At 40.7% G+C, this 20248-nt stretch overlaps 1 long non-coding RNA gene across 4 annotated transcripts in view; it reads right to left on the bottom strand.

The window, feature by feature from the left end:
* The window catches only part of LOC113955435, a 320550-nt gene that overhangs the window by 203853 nt on the left and 96449 nt on the right, over window positions 1-20248 (bottom strand). For all 4 annotated transcript variants that reach the window (XR_003530550.1, XR_003530551.1, XR_003530552.1 and 1 more), the window contains exons 6-8: window positions 18268-18339; window positions 4728-4822; window positions 3864-4048 (exon numbers count right to left, since the gene is read on the bottom strand). This is a non-coding gene — a long non-coding RNA (uncharacterized LOC113955435). The remainder of the gene's footprint in view (window positions 1-3863; window positions 4049-4727; window positions 4823-18267; window positions 18340-20248) is intronic.

Raw genomic sequence — 20248 nt, 5'->3', positions numbered from 1 at the left:
AGGAAGGAAGGAAGGAAGGAAAGGAAGGAAGGAAGGAAGGAAGGAAAAGGAAAATACTTATCACTAAAAAAAAACCAGGGAACTGCTTCTTTACAAAATGAAGAGTTTTATAAAGGCCAAAGTGGTACCACAAGCGAAGAATGATATAGACACATTCCTGATTCCATCATCTAGCAAGGTCAAATATGAGGATAATGTTGCAGATAGCAGAATTTTTCATTGTCCATTAGCTTTTATAATTTTATATTAAGAAAGACAGAAAAAAAACCTCAAGAGCAGTATTTTCTTTCCCAGTTTACTACAAGACACCACAATAAATCACACACGCACTGTACCTTCAGTGCCCCATTATTATCAAGAATTGTCTGTTATTTCTAACATTGTCCTACTTTTTATTTCCCTTGTATGTTTCAGATCTATCTCCCATTAACTAGAGGGAGTAAAAAGCTGAGAAGGGAAAGGGCAGAAATAATGAACAGAATGTTTTCTACTCTGTGGCTGCCTATAGGCTCTGGTGGACTGGCCCTGCTCATACCCCTGCTGTTCCTGCAGCAAACTCACCAGGCAGTACATTAAGGAACTCCTTGTTTCTTCTTTCAGGGAAAAAATAAATTAAAAACCAGAGAAACTGAAAACTCACCAAAAGATCCTGCTCAACAGAATTTTCCTGGTTTTACTCTATTTTCTTCCCCCTGTGTACAAATTCCACATACCCAATGATCATGCTAGCACACTCTGACATGCTCAAGAACAGTGTTCTTATAACATTAAGTGAATTTACCTCTGCTTTCCCACTGCCATTTTCAGCAGGGAGCAGTAATGCAGATGGCAGAGGAAAGAGAAAAGCAGGTGAGGAGGAAGCATAGTACTGTCCATAAAAAATCCTAATATCTTAATTAGATTAACAGTGTTCCTCCAGATCTGATCTCTCAGAAACCTCATGAACCAATTTACACTAAGATGGATACAAGAGCCAACTGCACCAAGTAAAACCAAGTTCAGTTAAGCATCTCCTGTCTAGCAATCACCAACAGCAATTGCCCAGGAATTCTATTTTGATCTAAATGTATAATACTGCACAGTATTTTCTGGAAATTTCCAATTCACTGACTGATGAAGCAATAATTATTAGGAGTATATTTGGGGAAGAGATAAAAAAAGTAAAGAAAATAAGGAATAAAATCCTAACACTTTTCATTCCTAAAAAAAAAAAAAAGGGCTCATAGTTTATGAAGAAACACGGTATTTTCTCCAAATCTCAGATATATTTGTAAAAACAATCACCAATTCAATTCTGATTAATTCTGTATCCAGGAAGCAAACAGCGTTTCTCTTATACAGAATTTTCCCCTATATTTTTTAATATTTTCCCCTCTATATGTAAAGTAAATGCCTAGAAACAGCACTAGTTCAAAAGTTAATTTGAAAACAATGTTAAAGTTGTTTTATGAGTTTTAAAATAATTAAAGTTTGCGTTTTGTGGTACCACTTACTACTAAAATTGGTATTATACTGCACTCTTGCTAGAAAACCTATAACTATTTCACAAACAAATGGGCTCTTGCCAAATCTAAGGTCCCATCTGGCAAACACAAGCAGAAGATGTGACTGGATGACCATCCTGTTGGTACAGTTGGAAGGGCCTTTCTCATTATTTGAGAAGCCCTCCCAAAAATTGTCACAGGAAGACAGTGGGAAACATGAGATGTGTTGTTGGTGTCCAGAGCCTTGGCAAGAGGAGGTACCACATCAGGTAAAAGTGTTCCTGTGTGTGGGGAAGTGGACTCTCCTCTGTGCTGTGCAGAACACCCCTGTCAAGAGCAGCTTCTCCACTCACAGGAAAAACTCAGCTGAATAAAAGCTGATGATAATTAAGTAACCTAAAGCCTTGCTGGATGTTCAAACAAAACACCCTGTCTGTTCTCTGCTGAAGCAGCTCTGCGAGGTTATAAATAGTTTTCAAAGCATAATTTCTTCTACATATCTAAAACATTTAAAACAGTCACCCGAAATTAAAAAAATACAATGAACTATAAAACTGGTATCTCAATCAAGATAATTGTAACTGAGCATGCAGGAAAAGGGTTTGGGTGGGAATGTCACTGAACTCTTTTCTTGAACACCTGTCTCCATTATGAGACCGAGTATCCAATAATAAACCTCACAAAGAGCCAACCAACAGGCAGAAAGACACTGAACCTCGGACGACTTTGAATGATGTGTTAGAACCATTGCTGAGACAATATAACTGTCAACAAAACCTTGCTACACACAGATCTGCCTAAATTATATTCCTCTCAAATCTCACACCATAGTTAATGCTGCTAAAGAAGATCATGGAAACGAGCATTCAACAAGAGCTTGTTGTGCTTACAAAAGAAATAAAGATCCAAATTCCTCCCAAACTCACTTTTAAATTAATTTAAAAATGAATGAAGACTATTTTTTCCTTTTAGAATACAGGTGGCCTCAGAAAAACTGTGCCACCTTCCCTTGAGAATGTCTCTTTGACAGTCTAGCAACAAGCTAAATAGTATTGCACAGAAAGTTACGCAGAAAAAAAAAACTCAAAAGGATGAAATAATAATAATAATAATAATAATAATAATAATAATAATAATAAATCCCCTAGAATTTTGTATACACGTTAGAAAAATGACATTAGCTGTGATTATCATTTCACATATAGAATGACAGGCAGGTCTCCTTGCAAGTATGGAGATGGCTGGGGCTCTGAGCAACCTGGTCTAGTGGAAGGTGTCCCTGTCCACAGCAGGGCATGGGAACAAGATGATCTTTAGGGTCCCTTCCAACCCAAACCATTCTATGATTCTCTGATCAGAGTATTTTACCTACAATCTGCTTCTAAATCCAAGAAGAACATATTACCAAATCCTCAGACATGGCACAGGGAACTCACATGGCATGGAGTGTGGTTTCCTCAGCTTTGGAAGGCTGCCCTTGTGCTTCCCGAAGCAGACGCTGGATACCAAGCGAAGCACAGCTGTGGCTTTGTGGCACTCTGGGATGTCAAATGAAATGTCCTTTCCCCAAGCTATACAGAGGACTGCTCTGACATCTCTACATCAACAGATCTGCCATGCAAGTTGAATGGACATGCCATACACCCTGGAAAACACAACCCTGAAAACAGAAGAGCTGGAACTGTGGTAGGGAGCAGGAATTACCCTGGCTTCAGGAACAGCACACAGGGACTGCCCAACCCCCTGGCATGGCTCACCTGAGCCAGCCAGCCCAGCTGGAGGCTCATCCCTGGATAAAATACCACTGGTGATGGCAGGGTGAAAAGGGAAGCTACATAATTAATCTGGCAGAAAAATAAATGCCACACAGTGTGTTGGACGTATTTTAGAAAACCCAACTGCTGTCAGAGCAAATAATTGCTCTTGTGCACCTGCTGAGAATGTGTCCTGCCATTTTGCTTTGTGTAGTTCTCCACCTGACAAAACTCTCTAATTCGGTAATTTACTGTATAAATTACATATAAACAATGTATAGACCCAATATCACACCTCTAAGTGTGATTGTTGGTCTTCCAGTGAAAGTTCTAGACATTGGTCCTCCTCACTGTTAAGACAGTCTGCACGACAGAAATTCCCTTGTCTTGATCACATCACCATTTTGTTGCCAAAAGAAGTTAGCTATCAGTATCAGTAGTGCTAAGAGATGCCCAAGGCCTTGACACCTCAATGATGCCTTTGTTGACTGAACAGGAGCATTTGTCTTTTGCCACATCTGTTGAGTTCTCCCACCTGCATGTGGCACACAGCTTTCACCAAACTGAGTGATCCCTCCTCGCAATAAAATATTATCTCAATAAATTCAACAAAATACTCACTCACCCAAAACTGAGGAACTGCCTGGCTAAATGACTGTCTCCCTCCAGCAGCAGGAAGTTTTCTGTCAGCTGTGAATTTTCACGTGTGTCATTCGGTGACACTGGCTATGTTAATTTAACCTCTGCTCTCATTAATTTATTCTCTCATTCTCTTTGCTCTCATAATTGCAGGTCTTATGTTACCCATACCTGGAAACAAAGAGAAAAACAATAACAAGTCCAAAATCAAAGGAAGCATTGGCAATGCTTCTGTGTATTTGTCCTTAATCCTTCTTCTTTGGAGGGATAAAGTATCCTTGCTCAGTAGCTGACCTCCATGTTAACTATATTTTTTTAAACTTAATTTGAAGATACACAGAAATCAGTTATTCACTCTCTTTATTGTAGATTGAGAGGATACAAGGTGTGGGCCATTCCAGAGATTAAAGTTGATCTACCACACTTGGCCAGGCTAGCAACATTTATGACATGAAAGAAGTCAGCAAGTACAAGGTCTGCAAACAGCAACACTTCAGATTTCAAAGTTTTATCACCTTTTGCAATAAATTCTAACTAGGTCCTAGTCTGGGAGCAAGGTAACCACTAAGACAATTCCTATTTCTTAATGATTAATATTAATTAGGAGAACTGTATTGTTAGCACAATAAATATATATTAAAAAAACCTACAATTCGAGCACACAAAAAATGAAAACAATTTTCTATCATTTAGGTACTTCAGATAGGATTATTTTTTAATTCTTTTCTATGAACATAGGTAGAAAACAGTAAATGTCTCCCCTTTCACAAAGACATGGATGGGATTTACAAACACATATTACTTTGCAATCTCAATGAACAGGCTGAGGAAAGTGAAAATACACATTTACCATTACTACTCTGTGCTGCAGAACAATATGTAAAGGACAGGCTGTCTTTCTGAATGTACACCTTGGAGCCTGCACTCAAAGACCACACAGATCCTCTGGCACAAATGGGAGAAGAGAATGGAAATGGCTTTTTAGTAACTTTTCACAGCTCCAGAATTCTCTTCGTTTTATTTTCGTGGAAGTTTGGCAGTAGGAATTATTACCTTTGTTCAGATTTTGAAACTGGGACTGAAGAGGGCAGAGGAAGAAACACAAAGTCAGTTTGTGATTCAGCAAAGGAATGGCTAACCAAATAGCATTACCCTTGAGAGACGAGGCCACCAGACCACGACAGGAGAATGATGTCCCAGTCAGACTCAACCTGGAAGACATTGCTCAAGACTGGTAGAAACAGTGATAGTTCACTCTTGTTCCAAATGGAAAAATTGGAGCTATTTTAGAGTTTGAAGAGCACCTGTTTCTAATAGCCCAGCACAAATATTTGTGTGGACAGCCAACTCCATGCTGGACTGTAGAGAATTTTCCTCTCTTCTCTCCTTTACAAAAAAAGTCTCTGCTAGAAAAAAAAATTACCAAACATCTACAGCCCTGAGAGCAGCTCAGAACAAGGACTGATTTAGATCATTTACAAAACTTTCAAGTGTTGGCTTTCCTCTGTTGTAATAAGACAAGAACAGTTTTATGAACCCTGGAATGAGGGAAAAGAGACAGATGTTACATTCCTCTCTTTGGGTCCCTTGCTGCATTCTGTTACGACGGGAGCATTTTTTGTGAGCTGGGGAAATTAAAAGCCTGCCCTATCAACCTAAAGAACATGGGTAGCATTATGGTAGTTGATAATCTCCAGCAGATGGATACACCTCTTACAGTTCACAATTGAACTCAGTCCTATCCTCACCAAATTCCTAAACACAAGTTGTGTTGTTTCAAAGACAGAGAGTTACGCTGTAACAGCAACAAATGGATTAGAATGAAGGGAGGGGAAAACAAAAGCTGTTCAGCAGTTACTATCAGTATGTTCATGTGACCAATGCTCAATTAGGTTGTGCCATGGTTCTAATCTGACATTTCACTAACTGAGAATCTCACCTGGTTTTCTGTTGGAAAGATCAAAAAGCATTCATGTGTGAAAAAATAACTTCATCATTGTACACAGTTTATTTGTACCCTCACTCAGCTGTGCCCTTGGGCAGCCTGACTCAATGTCAGCAACCCTGGGGTGCCTGCGTGCACTTCTCCTTCATGGTTTTTGTTTATGTCTGCTAATTCTGCAACTCCAATTCTTTTTGCAAGGCAAATACCAACTGCAGGCAAACTACAAATCTCATACCCTGGATTTGTAGCTCTATGCACTGCCAGACGAGGGCTTGGCCCTGCTGAGTGGCCAGCTCAGCAATCCACATGCAGTGAACGTTGCGTGTCCTCACTCTGAGGGTCTTTAATATTTCATCACGGTTTCACATCAACATAGAGTTCAGACTGCATAGGCTGCCCAGGGGAAACAAACACCCACAATTCATGTTTTCAGGGTACTTTAAGTCCTGCTGGTAATTTTGAAAACCTTGGCCTTTGTGTTACTGTTTCTGTGTACTTACCAAAAAAGAGAGAAGAAATCTTGCTCTGAGTAAAAGTCAGAGGAGGTTTTGCTATCGATTTCAGTGGCATCAAGATTTCTCTCAAGAAATTCAACAGATGTGTTTAATGAAACACTGGCTTACTTGGACCACAAGTTTCTAACTGTGGTGCAGCATTTTCTACAGATCCACAAACCACTCAAGGTAGTAATGCCCCTGCCAAGGGGTTGTTCTTTGAGTTCTGCCCTTTAAGACAGCTACCCTTGTTGTCTGAGTGCTTAGGCCATGCTCAAGTCCATCTTTGTCTGCTTTCCGGACAGGGGTCTGAATTTAACATCCCACATGGGCAGGTATCCTCCATGGATGTGGAACTGGACCAATACACTGTTACTTAGTCCCAGATTACTTTGTTTGCAGCGTTGCTTGTTCCAAAATTCCTTTGCAGATTACTCCTCCCATGCAGTCTATGGCACACGTACACATTATTCCAGAACCCACTCCAAAGTTGGATGCCTCCTTCCATAAATACCAAAAGGAACCAAAACTTGCACATCTTTCAGTACATATCTTCATGCATATCCTTTTAAGAGATATGAAACACAGAAAACACTGCAAACGCTAAAATATCTCATCATGCTCTATAAAGCGTAAGAGTTTAGGCAGTTGTTCTTTGTGACAAACTCTGAGCTGCAAAACTTTTGACAAAACTCTGTTTATTTGGTTGCTAAATGTTTAAAAGATGCTGCACCACTACCACGTATCCACAGCAGTCAGCAGATCTGTGCCCTCACTGCACTGACCTCAGTGGCAGAGAGTGACTCTCATGGCTGGTCACCGGCAGATGCTACTCTGGATCTACTCCTCATCCCTAAATTGGCAGATGCTTTCCTCTAAAGCCTTGATTAGAAGAGATGATTACCCATATATGGGCTCCCAATTATCCCCAATGCCATAACATGGTCAGGCTCGGATGCCCAGAGTAAACAGACCGGCCAACGCACTCCACGGTACAGGTGCTCCTGCACGGAAGAGAGACTGAAACACAGTTTTGTTGTGGGACAATTCAACCTTCCAACCTGCCTTGTGAGAGACAGGATGGCTTCTAGCCCCCTGATCAGACAGCTTCACACACACAGGCAACCTGGTGGTACAGGGGTTTACACTGCTCATTAAGAGAGAATGGAAAAGATACCTCACTGGATCTCTTCCTTATGTTGCTGCCAACCTAATATTTTTTTTTCCTATAATGAACTAGGAGACAAAACCACAAAGTGAAATTTAGCATAACAGCAAAACAAATCTCAGCTTGATTTTCCTGCTTCTTAAAGTTACCACCAATTTCAAATACTCTTACTGTACTTTAGAAATGGCCAGTTTATTTAGTAGTTGTTTATAAAAAATACTAACAAGAGACAAACATATTTTAGAATCTGCAGTTGAAAAGGTAACAGGCCAAGAGCTTCTCAAATGATTTAAAATTACTGAACCAGTTTAAACAAAATAAGCATGCCCTTGAGACAGTCCAGCTGAAACTTTCCATTAAAACGTCTGGGAGTGCTCAGTACCTGGCAATTTCCAGCCAATTTGCCAGAACGAATTAGCAGCTGTGCTTTCACTGTGCACCTCAAACGCATAACATTGATCCAAAAATGGACATTAAGATGAGTAAAAACAACATTAAGAATTGCAGGAGGCAAAAAATCCCTTTAGAGGAAAGAAGTTCTGCTCTTTTGAGTACTATTCAGAAAATCATAGGTTTTAACAAACTAAATGTGATGCACTGGAAGAAACAATCAGGTAAAGTAATATAGAGAAAATGTTTGATGCAGTCATCTTTCACTTTCTGTCTTCCTGGATGAAGAATGAGCAGGGGCTGTGGGAGATGATACATCAACCATCTGCAGATAAAGATCCACAGCAACAGCTATTTGTCAGAAGCGTCTTGCACCACCTATAAACCACAGAGGCAAACATTTCTCTTGGCAAAAGCATCAAAACCAAACAAGTACCAGCACTATAAAGCTCACTGGGTCTAAGATAAATGCAGCTTTAGGCTTAGGACAGAGTGAATCGCTGTCACAAACATCCCATCCTGAAGAAAATCCCTAGTTAAGTGCTCGAAAGGGTAAGATATCTGTCCTTGCTATACTTCCACAATTAGATTAAATAGTTTCATCCCCCATGTTTGGAGAAGTGCCCATTCCCCATTTTTCTCTTGGCATTAACTGAACAAATTTATGATCTACCATGTTCAAACTAGTCCCACTGTGGCCTTCTTTCATCTTCTGCATCCAGACTTCCACACGTAACTGCCCACATTACTGTACCCACTCCCATATCGTTTTTGTATGGCCTGGCTGACATTTAACAAAGTCACCTGCAATCTAAAATGTATGAAGGTGTCATTATTCATCAGAAACTTGTTTAACCTATATATTAAAGAAGAACCTGAGTAAACTACAAATATGTTTTCCATCATATACTCTGGGACAATCCCAGTTCACTGCTTTAACCTTTCTGAATTGCCTGGTGAATTCTTAAATGCATTTTATAGCAAAAAGAAAATTTCACAGACACTAGTACACCTAAATATTTATTCAGGTCACACATCATTCTTCTATTCATTGAACAGTAAGTAGCAATGAAAAACTGCTTACATTATTCATTAGATGCAAAAAGGGGAGTAAAGCTCATGAAGCACACCACCTTGTGCTCATCTGTGGTGGAGGGAGTTATCAAGCTACTCGCTGCTGAGTAGGTTTTTCTGCTAGCAGGTGGCTATATATCAGACCTCCAGGTAACCAGTGTCATTCCTGAGTGAACACCAACACCTGGAATGAGGGCCCTAGTTTCCATAAGCAGTATTTCAAGCTTCCTCAAATTCGTAACTTAACTGTTTTATGCTACTTTCTTCTTAATCTTGGGGCCACATGGAAATTTAATCAAAAAGTTGAAGGACTTCAGGTAACAGCCCAAATCACTTGTCACATGCCACACCTAGGTTGTATTTCACCCTGAAAACATGGAGGGTTAATACAACTCACAACTTTGTAGTGCAGGTGTTAGCCAAAAACACTGCTTTTGTTCCTCGTACTGAGGAACAGTGTGTAAAGATCTTATTCTTAACCTTCAGAAGTGGAAATTAGGAGGGAGGTAGCTCTCTCAGAAGTATTACTAGAAATAACGTGTAGGAAACAGAAAATGACAGGGTGATGCCCTTGATAAAGCACTGGGATGCACAATTAACCTACAGTTTAATGAAGAAAGTGAGTCCCTCAAAAGTTCCCCACCTCAAGCTTCTAAGAAAGTTTTCAATCGCAGCAGTGAAATGAAACACCTTTCCCCTGGTCACCCTCAGTACAGTGATACAGTGTTCACACAGCAGCTGGGAGAAAGGGCAGGACCTGGTGTGAACATGAACACGAGGCAAATGTGCTACAACAGTCATCTCCAGGCTTGTGTTTTAAAGCCACCATAATGATGCTAGAAAGCTAGAACTAAAAAATTAACCTCTTTCTTGGACAGTTACAAAAGGCACATCCAGTTGCCCTGAAAGACATTTGATGAACAGAAGTCTTCTTCATTTCAGAGGTTAAAATGACAACTGAAAGAGGCACAAGATAATTGCCCCGGTGGAACCAGGGCTAGGGGTTTTTTTAATCTTTTGGAGAGAGAAAAGAATTTTCAACTCCCACCATAATTTTCTGCATCAGCCTCTCAGCTTCTCCCTTGCAGTGTTGATAATAAATTACCGTACTTAATGCTTCCAGAATGATGGGAGGGAAAGTAAATTGTAATGGATCATTTGCCTTTTTTGGAGCATCATCTTACAGGGACGGAGTAATACAGGGTCAGATCGACTCTGGTAAAGCCCCACCACGTGGAAGTCTCTGTTGCTCTGGGCCAGCACCGTGCCTTTCCCCATCAGAGAACAAATTCATCTCCTTGCATTTGCTTTTAAAAATGTTTCCAGTCAAAGGCTCTCAAGCTGTGAACTGCTGAGCTCTCTACTAGCTAGGGAGAAGGAATTACATTCCTGATATTATATTGCTCTCCAAATAAACAAACAAAGCTAAAACCACTGCTGGCCAATGCCAAAGTTCCACCTGTGATTACATTTTTGCTCTCACTCCTCCTGCACTTTAGAATGTCATTTTGCTCTGCAAGTGATGCCACTGAAGCCAGGGGAGTCTCAACAGTAAAGTACAAATCCACAGGAGCAAAAGGATTTGAATCTAATCCAACAGCTCCATAAACCATTTTCAAAGTCTTGGGCAGAGCTTTTGTAGATTTTTTTTTGTTTGCTTTCCTTAGCTTGGTCAAAGAAGTGACAAATTAATTATTTGCATAAGTGTTCCCATAGAGCAGTCATGGTATTTTAGTTAACCTGACAAAAGACACCATCTGGCCTGGAGGAACAATTTGTTTCATCACAAGTGTTATGAGAACAGTTGAGAGCAAATCCTAATTAATACACAAGGCAAGTCCAATTTTAAAACCACTTCTCAGGAATTTATCAGATATTAATTTAAAGTAAGGATGGCACGCTTGGTGCACTGGCTTGAATACCGATAACCTATGATGTTTTTCCAGATCAAAAGTATGACACAGCAGTGCTCTATTAACTGAAATTTAGGAATAAGCTTTACTAAAAGTTTCAGATAGGGTTATTTCCTGTGGGATTTTGATGTCATCTAATAGGAGAGGTTACAAAAGGAAACACATCTTAATGTATCATCTGTTATGTTACATTTGTTTCAAATGAGTAAGTTTTTTTAGGTCTCAAAACAGAAGGCAAAAAACAAAACCCAGAAAGGAAAATGGCGCTGCAGCACCTCTGACAAGGAAGCCATTATCAGTCTGCTTTCCTTGCTCAGCATCTCCAGAGCATTTTGGTATAGCTGTCATACACTAACATCAGTGCAAGTGTCCTTAGTACTGCAGGATAACTGAAGCTGTAAAGGGACCTCAGGAGGACTCTGATCCTATCTTGGGTCAGATATGGGGTTGATCACGTTGCTCAGCTCACATTAAGCTCTTACTGCTTTTCACAGTCAAATCAGTATTGCAAAACATTCTGGTAACCAGCAAGTTGGCATTTGTAACCTCTTGAATGTTTGTGTTCTTATGGGACAATAAGAAATGGAGCAGGAGGATGAGAGGACTTCGATTCCACAGCATCCCAGAGAGTGAGTGGTTTGGGTGATGTTACTGAGCACTGCATTGTTCCTGCCATGTTCCTCAAGCTGTAACTGGTAAAACTATTGCTCACTTTTCATTGTTGCCTTTCAAATATGCACAACATGGAGAACTCATACAAATATATACTACCACTTTACTTTGCCCTGTCAGTGGTTTTATTAAGCTGCTCACAGATCTTATACATCAGTTAGCACTGTGTGCTAATAGACTTACACCTGAAATCACAGCTGCTATTTTTTGCAAGATTCTAATAATTTTCAAACTGGAATTAATATTCCTTCCTGCTACATAGTTCTGCTATTTCAAGTGAGATTTTAATTTTATTCTTGGGATTAGTCTTGAGAACACAACATCTCTTAGGAGGTTTCACTATCAAATGCTATGGAACTGAGTTTTGTTTCATACTACAGGCTTTTAAGATGTTACTCTACAGTTCACACTAAACCTTTTTGCTTCAAAGAAATTAATACTTTAATAGTATATATTAGTCACAGCTCTCTGTCACATTAGTTCCTAATTTCTCTTGGTTTCACAGAGGCTTGCCTCTTTGAGAAATAAGTGACGTTTGGTTATGGTATAAGACATTTCAACTATGTTCACTCCAGGTAAAGTAAAATGGGATGGAAAAACACAGGCTGAACATTCTGAGGAAAATGTTTAAGTTGACTGAAGTGTCATTTCAAGTTGTCTCTAATTTTACCTTCCCTTGCCTTCAACAAATGCAGCATTAGCCCATCAAAGGATGTGGGAGCACTTGACAGAACACCAAGCAAACAACAGTCTGCTTTGAACACTTGTGCTTTACCAAGTCTGATGGAGATGCACTGGAATCAGTGATTCTAGTTTTGCAGGATTTTCAAAACTTTGTGTGACAGTACACCCATTGTTTGCATACCAGTGCTCTGGCTCTGCATACAGGAGTGATATCACCCCTTAACTACTGATCCAAAATGGAATCAGCATATAAGAAATAGAATACAAGCACCCAAAGCCCCTGTTGCCAGCTTCAGAGCCATATGAAACCGTTGTATCTCTCTGTATTTCCCAGGCAGATTGTTATATCCCCAAGTGTTATTTCCTAGTTCACGCCTACCAAGGAAAACACGCAAGACTTACCCGAAACATCACCAAAATTCAGTCTAAAATAAGTGGTTTCTCCTTTGCTTCAGAAAATTCTGTATTTTATAATTTACCAAGCTTGCATGTCAGAAAAGGTAGCACATTTGCAGAGGAGGACAGCTGGTCATTTAATTCAGTCTAATTTGAAACATGTGATGGCAACCTGCATTATATAAATAAAAATAGAAAGATGAAGAGCTAAATCTGAAATTCCAAATTAAAATCTTATAATTGGTGAAACACTGGATATCATAAAGTGTTTTCTTTTTCATAGCTGTATAAATTAACTTTCTTTTTTTCCAAAATTTATCACTTAATTTTAAAGAAAATAAGTCCTTTGTCAACAATATAAAGGCATATTCTTAGCTGGCAAGATGAGCAGGATTATGGTGATATCCTGGTAGCTGCATAGTCTCCCATCAGCTTCAAGCATCTCCCTGGCCCCTGAGGGAGAGCACCCGTGTTTTTCCATGCAGAGATGGGGCTCCCAAGTCCATCCCTCTTAGCTGAGAGCAGGGAGGTGTCTCAGTTAAACCACAGCAACTCTCTCATCAAAGCTCTCCACAGGGAACCCCCAGACGCACCAACATGTGTAACATTCTCCCCTCCCTGCTTTTTTTTTTGTGAGAAACATTCAACTACAACTAATCTTCAACTGAGGGGGAGTTTACCAGGTTGCTATTTTCTAAATTGCCTATAATGATGCCTATATCATCTGTCTTAATATCTAATTATGTTCTTTGACACACCATTAGACTGTGGTTGGTGTTTTCTGCAGCTGCATTGCAAATCCCTCTCAGGGCTACAAATCGCTCGAACAAAATAGATTCCCAGATTAAAAAAAAATAACAACATTAACAAATAAAATAATTTTAGTTGAGAGGTAACTTGTTAAGGTGAAAAATATGCTCATGACCTTTTGTGTCCACTTTCCTGTAAAACAAAGATTTAAAAGCCTTTTTTTTCCCCACCTTAATTCACATTTAGACAAACTGGTTTTGCTGATGGGATGGGGGAGGACAGTGATTCTGGCCCTGCCAGTGAAATAAGCTGAATATTGAACAACTGAGCAGTGAAGACATTTGAGGCAATCTGCCTGGGATTCTTCAGTTTTAGTCAACTTCTATACCAGTCTGCCTTGGAAGAGAGGGAAAACATATTTTTTCCTTCAGTTCTGCAATCCCTCCCATGAGGGTGGGTGCTGCAGAGCTGACTGCAGGCAGAACAGAGGCAGCAGCTGCTGGGTACAGCAGAGTGAAATGGCCACAAAAACTCCTTACCAGCCACAGCATCAGAGCCTGAGGTAGCCATGAGTTCTGCCGGGGTGACAATTGTACTCCTCCCCCTCTGTCAGCTTCTGGGACACACTGCAGAGGAGCCTTTGGAAAATATAGTGTGTCGGGTGGGTAAGGAGAGGTTGGTGGAGTCATTTCCCACCAGGATGGTTCCCCTGCATGGGCACATAAAACCTTGTTTGTCTGAGACCAGAGGGAAACAAAAATCATGACAGTAAAAAGCATGCACAAGGAGATAAAGGCGTGAGCCTCGTTCTCCCTGGAAAAAAATGGGAGAAAAATGGCTTTCTTCCAGAGCATCCTTAATGGAGAGAGACATTCTGAGATCACCCTCAGTGATTTCTTGATTAGATTCAACAAGTGCTGCAGAAGTGCATTACCCCAGACACAACCCACTGTTCTGCACTGAGCCCCATTTGATGTATCACACAGACACAAATCCTACCTCCTATTTCTATGAGAGACAAATTTCACAACAGATGATTTTCTGGTTTACCTACCGGAAAGCTGATGTGAAAATGTCCTTTTCCCCCATTCCTTCCCTAGGGAAGAGGTGGCTGTCTCAGAGCATAGCATTATCTCATTGGTATATCTGGTAGTTGATGATATTACCCTTTATCAAGTAACAAAATGGATCTTTCAGTGATCTAAAAGATAGGGATGCCCGTGCTCTGCTTCTCTGAAAATTTCACTTGGCATTCCTCTGTGTTTGATAACAGTGTATGGGTTTGGTATTTTTTCCCTTTGAAAGAAATACAGCTTATTAAAAAGGTGCAAGAGAGGCAAATAAATAAACGAAAGAGGCTGAGTCACTAAGACAAGATGTGTGTTAACAGTCCTCAAGGTTTGGGGCCATAGCTGTCACATGCTTAGTTGTCACTGAAGTGAAAGGAAGTGCAATGACAGAAAATAGAGGCCTAACTTTTGGTTCAGCTTCAATGCTTTGAAAATGGAAATCACAGAAGTGCTCCACTTCGGAGAGCAATCATGCTGTAACCCTCCTACTGACCTCTGCATGGAGGTGCTGAGAAATTCCATGCTTGAAAAGGATGTAATTAGTAGTAATGATTAAGAATCATACAATAATTAGTACTTAAGAAAAACACTTGTCCTTGAGAGCTTTCAGTTAAAGATGAGAAAGAGATCAGAGCAAAAATGATCCAAATCAGTAATATGATACTTTGGAATAGAAATAGGATCTGCTTTTACCTATGGAAATAGTCAGGCATGTCTCTGTAATTCCACTTTTGAAAAAGACAAAAGCAAAAGATGGAGTATCACTGAAGAATATTCCAGGCAAAGAAATAAATTAGCAGATATCGACTGGTAAGCAACATCCTGAGGAGAAAACATCTGTATAGCATTTGGAAACGAGATATTATATATTGTCGGTTTTAACAAAATTTCTTTGTCACTGCAAGGTTACTACAGTGAGATCATATCACATTCTTAGGATACTACGTCCAGGTGACCTCAGCTTCCCACCTCCGAATCCTCATACCCCAAAGCCTCACTCACTGGTTTGGCTCTTGCACTAGCAGGCACTGCTCCAACTCTGGCTCACCAAAGGGAATACTCACCAAACCCAGGCTCCAACAGAGATCTTCATCTCTGTTTTTCATAACTCTGATATCTCTCCTCTGGTCCTTACATCAACTTCCTATAGCTTGTGTTACTCGTCTCCTGTCTGCAGTTTCTCTGTGGCTCTGCTCTGCCCACTTCATTTACTCACAGTGACTCCCAAGCCTGTCTGGAACTGCTCTTTTATTGTTTTATACTATGTGCTATTGCTCCTTAGAAGACTGAGAATATCTTCTGAGCACCTAATAACAGCACAAGGCTGCCCATCTTCACATGCCAGCTTTCCCAAAATGTCTTTTCATATAAAACTCTAAGGCAAAAATCAGTGCAGGAAGGGAATCCATAATTAGCACTACTACTTATGTGTCCACCCTGCTTCATTCTACAAGTATATTGTTAAAACACAGACTATCAAGCCCACTGGTTTTTGGTGCATTTTCTCCACAGATGTTTTTATCAGTCCTCTCTTCAGTTTAATGAACCCTGCAGGCCAAGGCCCACGTGCTCACCCAAGGGACATGCTCAGCACTGCCTGGCACATTCAAAATTCACAGACTGATGAGAGTTTGGAGCACTTCATGTCTGAAGTGGTTTCTGGAGTGAGTGTTTCACAAACTGTGCCGAAACTTTTTACTAAAACAGCCAGAGCATTCACATAATTAGGCCTAATGTCACTTCCAAAGGGTTTCCAAGTCAGAGATTGGTCTTATAGCAGGCACTCACACAGTGTTCCCAACCTCTCCCTTGGGTAGGATGTATGCTCATACTCATCCAGAAACTCATTCCTTGTTTTTAACCTAAATGCGTTTTTCTTCTTCACCATTTTCCAAGTCTGTAAATCTGTTCATTACCTTATGCAATGTATTGCCTTCCTTGAATATTGCATTGTTTAGGAGATCTCAGTATTATTGCTGCTTTCAGACCTCATTTTAACACTTCACCCCCTTCTCAGAGCTTCAAGGTCACTGCAGCTAAAACATAGAAACTCCTTCGTCATCCATGATACATCACCCCACACTTCAGTCATCTTCACTGTTTCAGAGATGATATTCCCTCCTAACCAACCATCTACTTCCACAGCCAAAAGCAGGCCCCCAGTGCTGAGCACCACCGTTTCCATCTCTAGGGATTCACATTTTCTCTCCAGCTTTTAAATCCTTCTCGAAAGACAAAGAAGAAAGGCCCTTCACCTTTGTTGGGGCTTAACCCAGCAGGCAGCTAAACATCACAGGGCCACTCCCTCACTCCCCCCAGCAGTGGGATAGGGAGAGAGAGAACCGGGAAAAAAAGTGATCGTTCACCACCGACTGATGCTCAGCCAGCTCCTGAGTAGATGTCCCTGCCAGCATAAATTACCTCAGAAAACAGAGTATTTGTTTCACTTTCTCCAAGGAAAGCTGCTGCAGGTTCCAGGAGATGAACTGTGCTTGGCTTCAAAGGCCACCACATGTGACTCCCCTTCTTTGACAGCACAGGCTGTTCCACACGTTATGCTGATCAGGGCCAGTTAGGAATCATTTTCCCTGCATTTAATTTTACATTGATTCAAGTAACGCAATCAGACATGTTGGCAAGATTTGTGCATATACAGCTGAGGAAAATGTACCTATTCAATTTGCTATTCGGTTTATTTCTTAGGTAATACTAATTGATTTCTGGGGGGGTTTGGAATGAGGACACAGAGAAGGGAAGACAGAAGAACCTCCTGACCAGATTTCCACCATCTCTTATGCCTAATGTAATAAACAAAAGTTACTTGGGTCACCTAAGGGCAAAATTGCCTAACTCTATGCCATAAACACATAACAATTTCATCCTTCCTCCTGCCCTTATAAAATAAGTTGCTTCCAACACAGCCACTGTCTGCCAGCAGTAACTGGGTAGTGCCTTCTCTGCCCCAATCAGACAAGGTGCCACCCTGATGCAGGGCACACGTGCAGATTCAGCACAAGAGTACCTGGTGGGACATATACAGTGTAGAAAGAGTTGTCTGAACCAACAGTTGGGAAATGAGGGTCCTAATCCTGCAAAGACATGCAGGGCGTTTGCATGGCGAAGAGATGTCAGACAGACACTTGCAATGGGGGTCTTGAGCAGCATCTGAGCAAGAGGGAAGTTATGTGAACACCTGCTCATGTGTGTTCAGTCACCAGTGAAAGTGTGAAATCAATGTCATATAAATTGGAACATACACACAAAAATCTTACCACTACCTAAAGACATATTTCCATTAGTATGTTCTCTGTTTCTTTCAATCAGCTTAGTATTTATAGGGTGCCTTGAAAAAAAACCTATTCATAATTTATAAACATTGATTTTAAGCAAGTCATTCAATTCATAACCATGAATTACCTAAGAAAACAGTATTTACCTTATTTTTTCTCTCTGAGAAAAATTAAGCATTTAATTATTCATAGGATTTTACTGTTGAACTCAGTAAACAAGTCCTCAAAAATAGCAAAGGGGGACAGAGATAACTACCTGTGCTACAGTTAAACAATGTCAATAATAATTCCAGTGTTTACTGCATATCTTAATTTAAGGAAGTACTGGTGCTGATTTAGAAAGACAGCTGCATCTAATAAAAAACAAATAGCCCTTGGCTCCAGTATTTTCAGTACTTTTACATTTGAAAAGGCTCAATTTCACCAGAAGCCTTTATCTTCTGTCTAGAGCAGCTCTGCTGTGCAGACCACTCATTATGGTAACAGGCTGCAAAGAAAAATTCCGTGGAGGACACAGATCAATTAGTCAATGGCATTCACTTACCAATATTGATTAGGCCATACATTGTTTCACTTCCCCCGTGATTCCTTCTGTCATGAGGAAATGGTTACACCTCTCGAGGAAAGCAGGAGTCATGAAAACGAAATGACTTTGAGGTTTATAAAAATCCCATCTAACTTGAATGGAAAATGGTCAATGAAATACTCAAAGAGCAAAAGGCAATAAAACAGCTCAGGCTCAGCTCTTTGTTTTGATCATGCAGCCCTATGGTGAGACCATTTGGCACAGTATCTATCATACAAACTAAAGAACAGGCCAAGAGCACCCAGGAATGAAACTCTGCCAAAGTACTGGCTTTCAGTCATTTTTTAGATAACACTTTATTTTCCCCCTTCAATCTCAATCTCTTACAAATTCACGTAGTCCCAATTTCCATTTCCTGGACTTTTGGTTACCCCCAATTTTTGATTATCCTTATTCTGTAAACATTTTCCGTCTCCTGATGATAGGTCTGTCATACAAAGCCAAGAATACACATAGCTGTTCTGCTAGTACATTCTCCTGATGAATCTGCTGCTCTAGCAGTCCTTAAAATGTCAGCTTTTTCATTACTGCAATATTTTTTACTCCATTAAAAAAACTTACAGCAAACTATTAATTTTTTATGGGTTATCAGTTACAATCCATTTATATCCAGGCAAAGTGCAACAGTTTATAAAATTCTGTGTTGTGTGGTATGTGACTGATGAGAGCTGTAACCTATTAAGCAAAAAATATTTCCCTTAGTCTGCTCTTCTGAAATTATTCTTATAGCTGAGAAAGTCTTATGGTCAGGCCAAAGACTGACTGCCTCCATCTGCATTCCTGCTTGTGTTTATTGCTCTGGCTAAGGAAGCCATCAGCAAGGAGATGCAGCCTGCCAGAAACAGGATAGTCTGAACACTCCTGCTGAGTTCCAAGCCAAGGCAGCTGTGAACACACACAGGGACCAGAGGCACTTGCAAGCCCCCAGGGTGACCCACGTGCAGTGTCTCTCATACTGCACATCACTAGTTCACAAACTACACAGATGACGAAAGGAGTTTTTAGATGCAGTCTTACTCTGCTGTACTTTTCATCTTAAAATCTCTCTCACCTGCCTGGAAATCTGTTTTTCACCAGCCCAGTTCTGCAGCTTAACTTATGCACATGGTGTGGTAAGTTCACTGACCACATCACTGCACCACTCAATCATCACTGCAGTTCTCTGCTCAGGCCTGCCCGTGTCCGCCCTGTTTTCCTGCGCTGCCCTTTCTCATGCCGTGTTTACCACGAAGGCCCAATCCCTCCTGAGTGTACAGCACACTCTCCACCAGCACTCACCTCTCAAAAACACCCTAATATCTGCCAGCTTCCCCCCAAAGTCACTTTATGACCCTCTGCCTGCCCTTCAGGCTCTCCAAGTTGCCAGTGATGCTTCTCTTTCCCATCTCCCTCCCAGGGGAAGGGTGTCCTGCCAGATGCCAGCACTGCACCCTTGCTGTCACTGACACAACCCCCTTGGTATCTGAGCAGCCCTGCAGAAGGCAAAGCCAGTGGCTGCTCCTTGGACAGTTCACTTCCCAGCTCCTGCCTGCATCTTCTCCCTCCGCTCTTATCCTTTGCCATGTTAAAGAAGCTAAAACTTTATGTCCTGCAAAAAAAATGCATCTCTATAAACTAAATGTTTTGAGAGTCAGTGTAGTTAATTCTTTACAGCTGTTCCACTGTAATAAATACCCACTGAGACTTGCAACAGAGCGACTGGAGTGAGAAAGGTATGTGTGGCATCCAACCACAGAGCTGTTCAGAACTGGTAGAATCATTTTCGTACAGGTAATTCTTCTGGAAAGAAGGTTTACGTGCTGGCTTTGGAATGGCAGATATGCAAGGGGGAAATGACAGTTAAATCCCAAAGGCAGACTGCGATGCAGAAAGAAACCCCAGGGATTACTTTGAAGTTTCTGATCCAGTGCTCTGGAGTCTTTAATGTGAATTAAGGGTG

This window comes from Corapipo altera, unplaced genomic scaffold, assembly GCF_003945725.1.
Source record: "Corapipo altera isolate COAL_440 unplaced genomic scaffold, ASM394572v1 133, whole genome shotgun sequence".
Lineage (NCBI taxonomy): Eukaryota > Metazoa > Chordata > Aves > Passeriformes > Pipridae > Corapipo > Corapipo altera.
This window is presented reverse-complemented; position numbering and strand designations above follow the sequence as displayed.